Raw genomic sequence first — 7,886 nt, forward strand, 5'->3', positions numbered from 1 at the left:
CAGGTTTGCACACACTGCAGCAGGGATTTTGGCCCACTCCTCCATACAGAACTTCTCAAGATCCTTCAGGTTTCAGGGCTGTCGCTGGGCAGTATGGACTTTCAGCTCCCTCCAAAGATTTTCTATTGGTTTCAGGTCTGGAGACTGGCTAGGCCACTCCAGGACCTTGAGATGCTTCTTACGGAGCCACTCCTTAGTTACCCTGGCTGTGTGTTTCGGGTCGCTGTCATGCTGAAAGACCCAGCCACGACCCATCTTCAATGCTCTTACTGAGGGAAGGAGGTTGTTGGCCAAGATCAAGCAATACATGGCCCCATCCATCCTCCCCTCAATACGGTGCAGTCGTCCTGTCCCCTTTGCAGAAAAGCATCCCCAAAGAATGATGTTTCCACCTCCATGCTTCACAGTTGGGATGGTGTTCTTGGGGTTGTACTCATCCTTCTTCTTCCTCCAAACACGGTGAGTGGAGTTTAGACCAAAAAGCTCTATTTTTGTCTCATCAGACCACATGACCTTCTCCCATTCCTTCCTCATCTAGATGGTCATTGGCAAACTTCAGACGGGCCTGGACATGCGCTGGCTTGAGCAGGGGGACCTTGTTTGCACTGCAGGATTTTAATCCATGACGGCGTAGTGTGTTACTAATGGTTTTCTTTGAGACTGTGGTCCCAGCTCTCTTCAGGTCATTTACCAGGTCCTGCTGTGTAGTTCTGGGCTGATCCCTCACCTTCCTCATGATCATCGATGCCCCACGAGGTGAGATCTTGCATGGAGCCCCAGACCAAGGGAGATTGACTGTCCTCTTGAACTTCTTCCATTTTCTAATAATTGTGCCAACAGTTGTTGCCTTCTCACCAAGCTGCTTGCCTATTGTCCAGTTGCCCATCCCAGTGGAGAGGTTGGAGTCTGTTTGATTGAGTGTGTGGACAGGTGTCTTTTATACAGGCAACGAGTTCAAACAGGTGCAGTTAATACAGGTAAGGAGTGGAGAACAGGAGGGCTTCTTAAAGAAAAACTATCAGGTCTGTGACAGCTGGAATTCTTACAGGTTGGTAGGTGATCAAATACTTATGTCTTGCAATAAAATGCAAATTAATTATTTAAAAATCATACAATGTGATTTTATGGATTTTTGTCTTAGATTCTGTCTTCTCAGTTGAAGTGTATCTATGATAAAAATTACAGACCTCTACATGCTTTGTAAGTAGGAAAATCTGCAGTGTATCAAACACTTGTTCTCCCCACTATATATATAGTCCAGGATAAAATAATATCTCTCTAATGAAAGACATATCTGAACACATGGGTCCAACTCTGACTCAAACTATAGCTCAAATCCTGTGTAAAAACAACCTAATAAACTTTATTTAAAGAAGTTAGCTCCAAAAAAGAACATGTAAAAATTCAGAATGTAAAAACATTAAGTTATTCATCTATTCACAGATTGATATTCTCTCTGCAGGGTCCAGAGATTGTGTCAGCATTCGTCCAGGATAAAATAATATTGAGAGTATCCTTTGTTCACATTGGCAAATGTCTTTAGTCCGTAGGGGTTAAAATAGGGTGGGGCAAACATTCTTCAAACCAGAGATCACCCTGCAACAGAGGAAAGGAGAGAGTGGGAATGAAATGACCAATATTACACAAATATATTCAGATTAAATATTTTTGTACATTTCTATTTATAGTACATTATTTCACAAAATCTGTTATGAGCAACACATTAATTTCCATTCGTCTTTCCCTTTTTTACTCATATTTATCCACAATTCTTTCCCCTGCCAATTTTCCATGAAGTCCAACTTGTGATAATGGCCTTCCCTCATTCTCATCCACAGCAGGTGCGGGATTATCAAAGATATAGACTTTTCTCCAAGCACATCTTGTTAAGACGATTCTTATCAAACTGCCCGGTCAACCTGGACAACACACGCACTTGAGGGGAACACATTTCCCAACAAACAACCACAGATGAGCATCACAGGTGCTCATGAGAATTGAACAAGAACATGTCATCACTGAATACCTACATTGTTGGCAGGACAATGAGACATACGGTCAGTTAATAGGTCAGCTACTGGCAAAATATTACCAAACCACAAACCATTCAGTTGTTCAATCTGAAATCACTGAATGTACACAGAAAATATTGTTTGCTTAAACTATCAGCACTCAGTCAATATTTGCTCTTGCCATTTGCGGCAAAACATTATCAATAAAGTAAAAGTAAGTCATAAGTGGTGTGCAACAAGTTCCTCTTACCATAGCAATGGTAGCGATCTGTGTTCGCTAGAGTAATGTCTAGTAAGAAAAAACTGTTCAGGTTTATTTCCTCAGATCTTGGTTCAAATATACACTGCAATTCAAATGTTTGAGGTAAATTAGAAATATCCTTGTTTTTGAAAGAAAAGCAATAAACGTGTCCATTACAATAGCATCAAATTGATCAGAAGTACAGTGTAGTCATTATTGATGTTGTACACGACTATTGTACCTGAAAAACTCTACAGGGGCGTTCAGAGGCCAATTACCAGCAACCATCAGTCCTGTGTTCCAATGGCACATTATGTTTGCTAATCCACGTTTATCATTTTAAAAGGCTAATTAATCATTAGCAAACCCTTTTGCAACTAAGTTAGCGCAGCAGAAATCTGTTGTGTTGATTAGAGAAGCAATCAAACTGGCCTTCTTTAGACTAGTTGAGTATCTGGAGCATCAGTAATTGTGGGATCGATTAAATGTCCAGAAACAAATAACTTTTTTACTTGTTCTGAGAAATTAGGGTTATTCCATGCAGGAAGCTGCCAATAAACTGAAGATCTCGTATATCGCTGTGTACTGCTCTCTTCACAGAACAGCACAAACTGGCTCTAACCAGAATTATTTGGGAAAGAAGCAGTCAGCTGGTATTCTGTCTATAATGGAGTGGCCAGCTCAGTCACCAGATCTCAACCCTATTGAGCTGTTGTGGGAGCAGCTTGACCATATGGCACGTAAGAAGTGCCCATCAAACCAATCCAACTTGTGCGAGGTGCATCAGGAAGCATGGGGTGAAATCTCTTCAGATTACCTAAAAAAACTGACAACTAGGTCTACAAGGCTGTAATTGCTGCAAATGGAGGATTCTTTGACGAAAGCAAAGTCTGAAGTACTCAATTATTATTTAAATTAAAAATCATTATCTCTAACCTTGTTAATGACTATATTTCCAAATCGTTTTGCTATATTTTCTATTCAAACTCTTTTTCATGTATGTTTTCATGGAAATTTGATTTTCAAAGGAAAATTCTAAGTGACCCCAAACTTTTGAATGGTAGTGTTTAAATAATGTAAGTAATCAATATATAATAAATGACTTAGATAATAGATATTAAACAACTACAATGTTATTAGTGAATCCAATGGACAATATTGAAGCACTGGGATTAAAAACTGAAGTTCAACTCAAACAGCGGTTATAAAAAAGTTATATGGCTATTGGCTTATCGTCCCTTTTATTTAGAAATCAATACCATATATAACTTTATTTTTTGCTATAATACACCTCTGAACCGAAAATTATTTATGCCCAATGTTGTGGCGTCTAAAGCCAGTCACAGCCAAACACAGGCACCGCTTGCCCAGTTTTATCACCAACTCCATAAATGTGCCATTAAGAATAGTTTCAATAAGGTATTTTAAAATGTTGGTTTTGAACAAGGCTGCGATGCTAAAACTGTTTAAGTGATGCTTTTTTATTATGGTCTACTATAACTGCTGTATTAGAACTGTAGGTCTACTATCATTTCTGTATTACAACTGTTTGTCTACATTTCTCTCTCTGTCAGCAATGTCAGGAATATCTTTGACTCCGTACACAGAGTCCAGTCTTGCGTCACAAGGCAAGGCGTTTGAGAGACAGTGGATATAAAAACCCCTGTTAAAATGCCAGGTTTTTGTGATGTAAAAGAATGAGACAAAGATAAATCATGTCAGAACTTTTTCCACTTTTAATGTGACCTATAATATGAACAATTCAATTGAAAAACAAATTGAAATCTAGGAGAAGGGGAAAAATAAAAACCTAATTGGGAATAATAATTCATAAATATTCATGGGGGGGGGGTTAAATCTTATGTAGTGCTACATTTCTGGGTCTCACTGTAAGCAAAAAATGACTGGTTTGAAGAATCGCCGCCCGCATAAGCTGGTACATCCAGTGTTGCCAATTATGCGACATCTTTCATTGGCAAGAGTGTAAGCACAAATCCAGTTACTTATTAAGGCTGTCCCAGTGAATTGAACTTCTCTGTCTGTATGACACTCCTCTATGGACTGCTGCTTGTGTGTGCAAATGTCACCATGATGCCTCCCTCATGTATGCCGCCCCATCAGTAACACACAGAGAGCTAAATTTGCCAATGCTGTTGTTTATAGCTAGCTACACTTTTCACTGTTTGTGTGAAAGAGAGAGTTGTGTTCACATCTGAAATAAGTAAACTTTTTTCAAACCGCAGAAAATGTAAATGGTCTATTCCCACTATTGTGCTGCCTTTGGTTGTTTGCCAGCATTTGTTTTTCAATGGGTAAATGACCCAAAACAACTCCAGACTGAGTAAGGGCTATCAGATGACATCAGATGACCTGACAGAAAGGAAAAGCAGCCAACAAGTGCTCTGCATATGTGGGAACTCCTTCAAGACTGTTGGAAAAGCACTCCATGTGACTACTTCATGGAGCTGGTTGAGAGAATCCAAAGAGTGTGCAAAACGGTCATCATGGCAAAGGGTGGCTACTTTGAAGGATCTACAATAAGAAATGTATTTTGATCTGTTTAAGGCATTTTTGGTCGCTACATGATTCCATGTGTATTATTTCATAGTTTTGATGTCTTCTTTTATTCTACAGTGTGAAAAACAGTAAAACTAAAGAAATACCCTTAAATGAGTAAGTGTGTCCAAACCTTCACTGGTACTGTATAATACAGTGATAGTACATATTGTAGGAGCTACTGAAATAAAATTATAAATAAAATGTTAGCATTGTTCTCCATCCTCCCATGAGCGCATATAAGGTGTGTCTAGGCGTGACACACTTATTGTAGGATCTATTGAAGCTCTGATTTGCTTTAGGTCAAAGACTGCATTTTGTAGACAATTGAACGCGCCCCGTACCAGTGCCAGAAACAGCCCCAACATCGCTTCCTTCTAAATTAAAAGCACCGATACACAGCCCGAATGGCTCAGAAATGTTCTGCTCGATTAAAACATTGGTAATGCGAAACATCGTATACACCTTCAGTCACAATTAGATTAACTGAACGTTAACTGCTTCGCAAAAGAGCTAGAGGTTTCAGGGGCCGAAAGTCTGGCCAATGTCCAAACTAAAATTAACCCACAATTTTTGGTTAACGGTTTCGCTTCAAAACTAAATATATGAGGGTGTGTCAGACTGAGGAGAAAATGTTCGTTCAACGCGGTCAGGTGGCATCTCCAAAACGGACCCATGCAAGACCCCCCCCCCCCCCCCCCCACCATCATCCATACAACATTCCATGACCCTTATAAAGCCGACTATAAGTGCAATCAGCAAGTAATAGCAGAGCCTCCGGCAAAGGCTGCAGTACATGGCTGCTTTTCCAACTGGGAAATATAGCTACACTACGTTTCTTGACACTATAACTCCCACAGACAAATGAGCATGGTCAACTGCTTTTATAGTGAGACTTGACTATACATGTACCTGAATACTACTTTACGAGATGGAAAACAGCTGTAATGGGCCAGATTAGCAATCTCGTAAAAGGGAGGTTTTTTTCATGCAAGTGTTAGGCTCCACTTATCATTAAATGTGGAATAGGCCTACTGGGCCTATTCAAGACAAGAGAGCTGAAGGAATGTTGACATGACCTGTTTTGCTAAACATGAATTTGGCCTACTGTTGCTTCGCTGCTTTTAGCAATGCTGGTGTATTTACAAAACAACATTGCCCCAAAACATCCGTGGGGATACAATTCCATTCCAACATAGGGCTACTGCGCTGAGAAGTAAAACGTGTGTTCGTTAAAACCAAGAGTCAATGGAGCCTGAACGATTTAGTTGTTTTGGGTTTAATACAATCCCGATTTTTGTGGGTTATATCATCATTTTCACCCCAAAAAAATTATTAAAATATTGATTTCTTTAATTTCATTAATAAAGTATAATGACAAAGTTTTTCAGAACATAATTTAATTAACGTTATTTTATTTAATCGTATTTACTGAATAACTTATGGCACACTTACGTTAAATCAGACCAATTTTCTTTAAGTCTTACAGTTAAAACAAATCGACATGATCCTGTTGTCAAAGGACTAGATATATTTACAAAATACATCTCAAATAGTCGTCGGGGAGAATATAGGTTGAGCAGGGTGGGAAAATCTGATCAAAGAAATCAGGGCTGAAAGTATGGAACAATGGAATGTGCCCAGAAAAGCCAGGAGTGACAGACAGGCCTAATGAATTGTTAGAAACACTTACCATCTGTGTCATAAAAATCTTTTGCCATCCGCAATGCTTTGCAACACCTCAGAGTTCTTTAGGAAATCCAACTCGACCGTTTTCTCTGTCGGCATGTTGTCCATCACACCGCTTTTGTTGATTCGTGGCGGAACGTGCGCCAGCACCGTTCCGTTGACAAATTCCTTCCCATTACCCATGCACCTTTCACCGGCTTCCAGAGTTTTAATGCCGCCTTTAGACAGCCGCTCGGAAAACTTTCTCGCCCAGTGTGCAAAGTTGTGCAGGTTTTTTTTCTCAAGGTCCTCGGAGTTAACCTTTATGTTTCCCGTGTACCAAATAACCCACCAAAACAAACTGAGGAAGATGATGATTGCGCCTGTGTAGATTAGGAAATCACCGTAGAAGTGACCGTCCAATTTAAGATCTGCGAAAATACCAACTAAAAGAACGGCCAGACCACCAATGTCAAAAGCGAGGGCTATGAAAAATAACGGCGCACAGTTTCCCACAACATTGTAAGCCATACCTAATCTGTGATACAAGCTCAAATAACGGCACGGAAAGTTGAACTCGTTTTTCTGGACGCACATTTCCTCACACCTGCGAAGGACACCTGTGTGAACCGGTGTGCACAGAGCCACCTTCCTGTGACGTCATTGGTAGTGTTTTGTAGACACAGAACATTTTGATCTCTGGTTGACAAAACCCGTTAGGCTACCATGTTTACATAGGAAGAGGAATAAAAAAATATAATTGTAAACAATATTATTATTTTTAAAATATATTTTTCAGGCATGTTATGCTTTATTAGACAGGAAGTTGCTGAAATATAGGGTAGAGAATTTTTGCCAAAAGAGCAGGTCATACAGTGTGTCAGCCTATTTTAAACGTAACTCAGAACATTTTGTCAGTAAAAATGTATTCATATTTTCTGGATAGCTACGGTATCGCCACTTAGCCTGGCTGACACCTGATTCAAAGTCCTCCTGAGTCACAGCTCTCCCCGCGCTGTAGGGAACATAGGTCTTATCACGACTGTCTGCCAACTTAAGTCCAATTTAGTAAGCCTTGGAAATCACAGATAATGATAAAATGTCCTAGGGTGGCAGCAACCTTAAAGGTGTAGTTTAGGATTTTGGCAATGACCTTAACGTACTTCTTAAAAGTCAGGTGGATAGAGGCTTTAATTATTTGGGTCCTGTATGAAGGACATTAAAGGTAGTTTTACAAGCCAATTCTAAATGTTAGCAAAAATCTACATGAATTTCCTTCAATTTGCTTAGATTGCACATTTGGAATGCCATTTAGAATTGGCATTTGTACCCACACAACTATTTATCCCACTTGTAACACACACTATACTTAAGTTAATACTTGTAAATCTTTCTGCCCTCCTCTATTT

At 39.6% G+C, this 7,886-nt stretch overlaps 1 long non-coding RNA gene across 1 annotated transcript; it reads right to left on the reverse strand.

The window, feature by feature from the left end:
* Positions 1-1,343: 1,343 nt before the first annotated feature.
* LOC105023018 lies at positions 1,344-7,183 on the reverse strand. Its single transcript, XR_828948.3, has 2 exons — positions 6,503-7,183; positions 1,344-1,596 (listed from the first exon to the last, which is right to left on the reverse strand). It is a non-coding gene; the product is annotated as an uncharacterized LOC105023018 (long non-coding RNA).
* Positions 7,184-7,886: the final 703 nt, after the last annotated feature.

This window comes from Esox lucius, chromosome 5 (genome assembly GCF_011004845.1).
Source record: "Esox lucius isolate fEsoLuc1 chromosome 5, fEsoLuc1.pri, whole genome shotgun sequence".
Taxonomy (NCBI): Eukaryota; Metazoa; Chordata; class Actinopteri; order Esociformes; family Esocidae; genus Esox; species Esox lucius.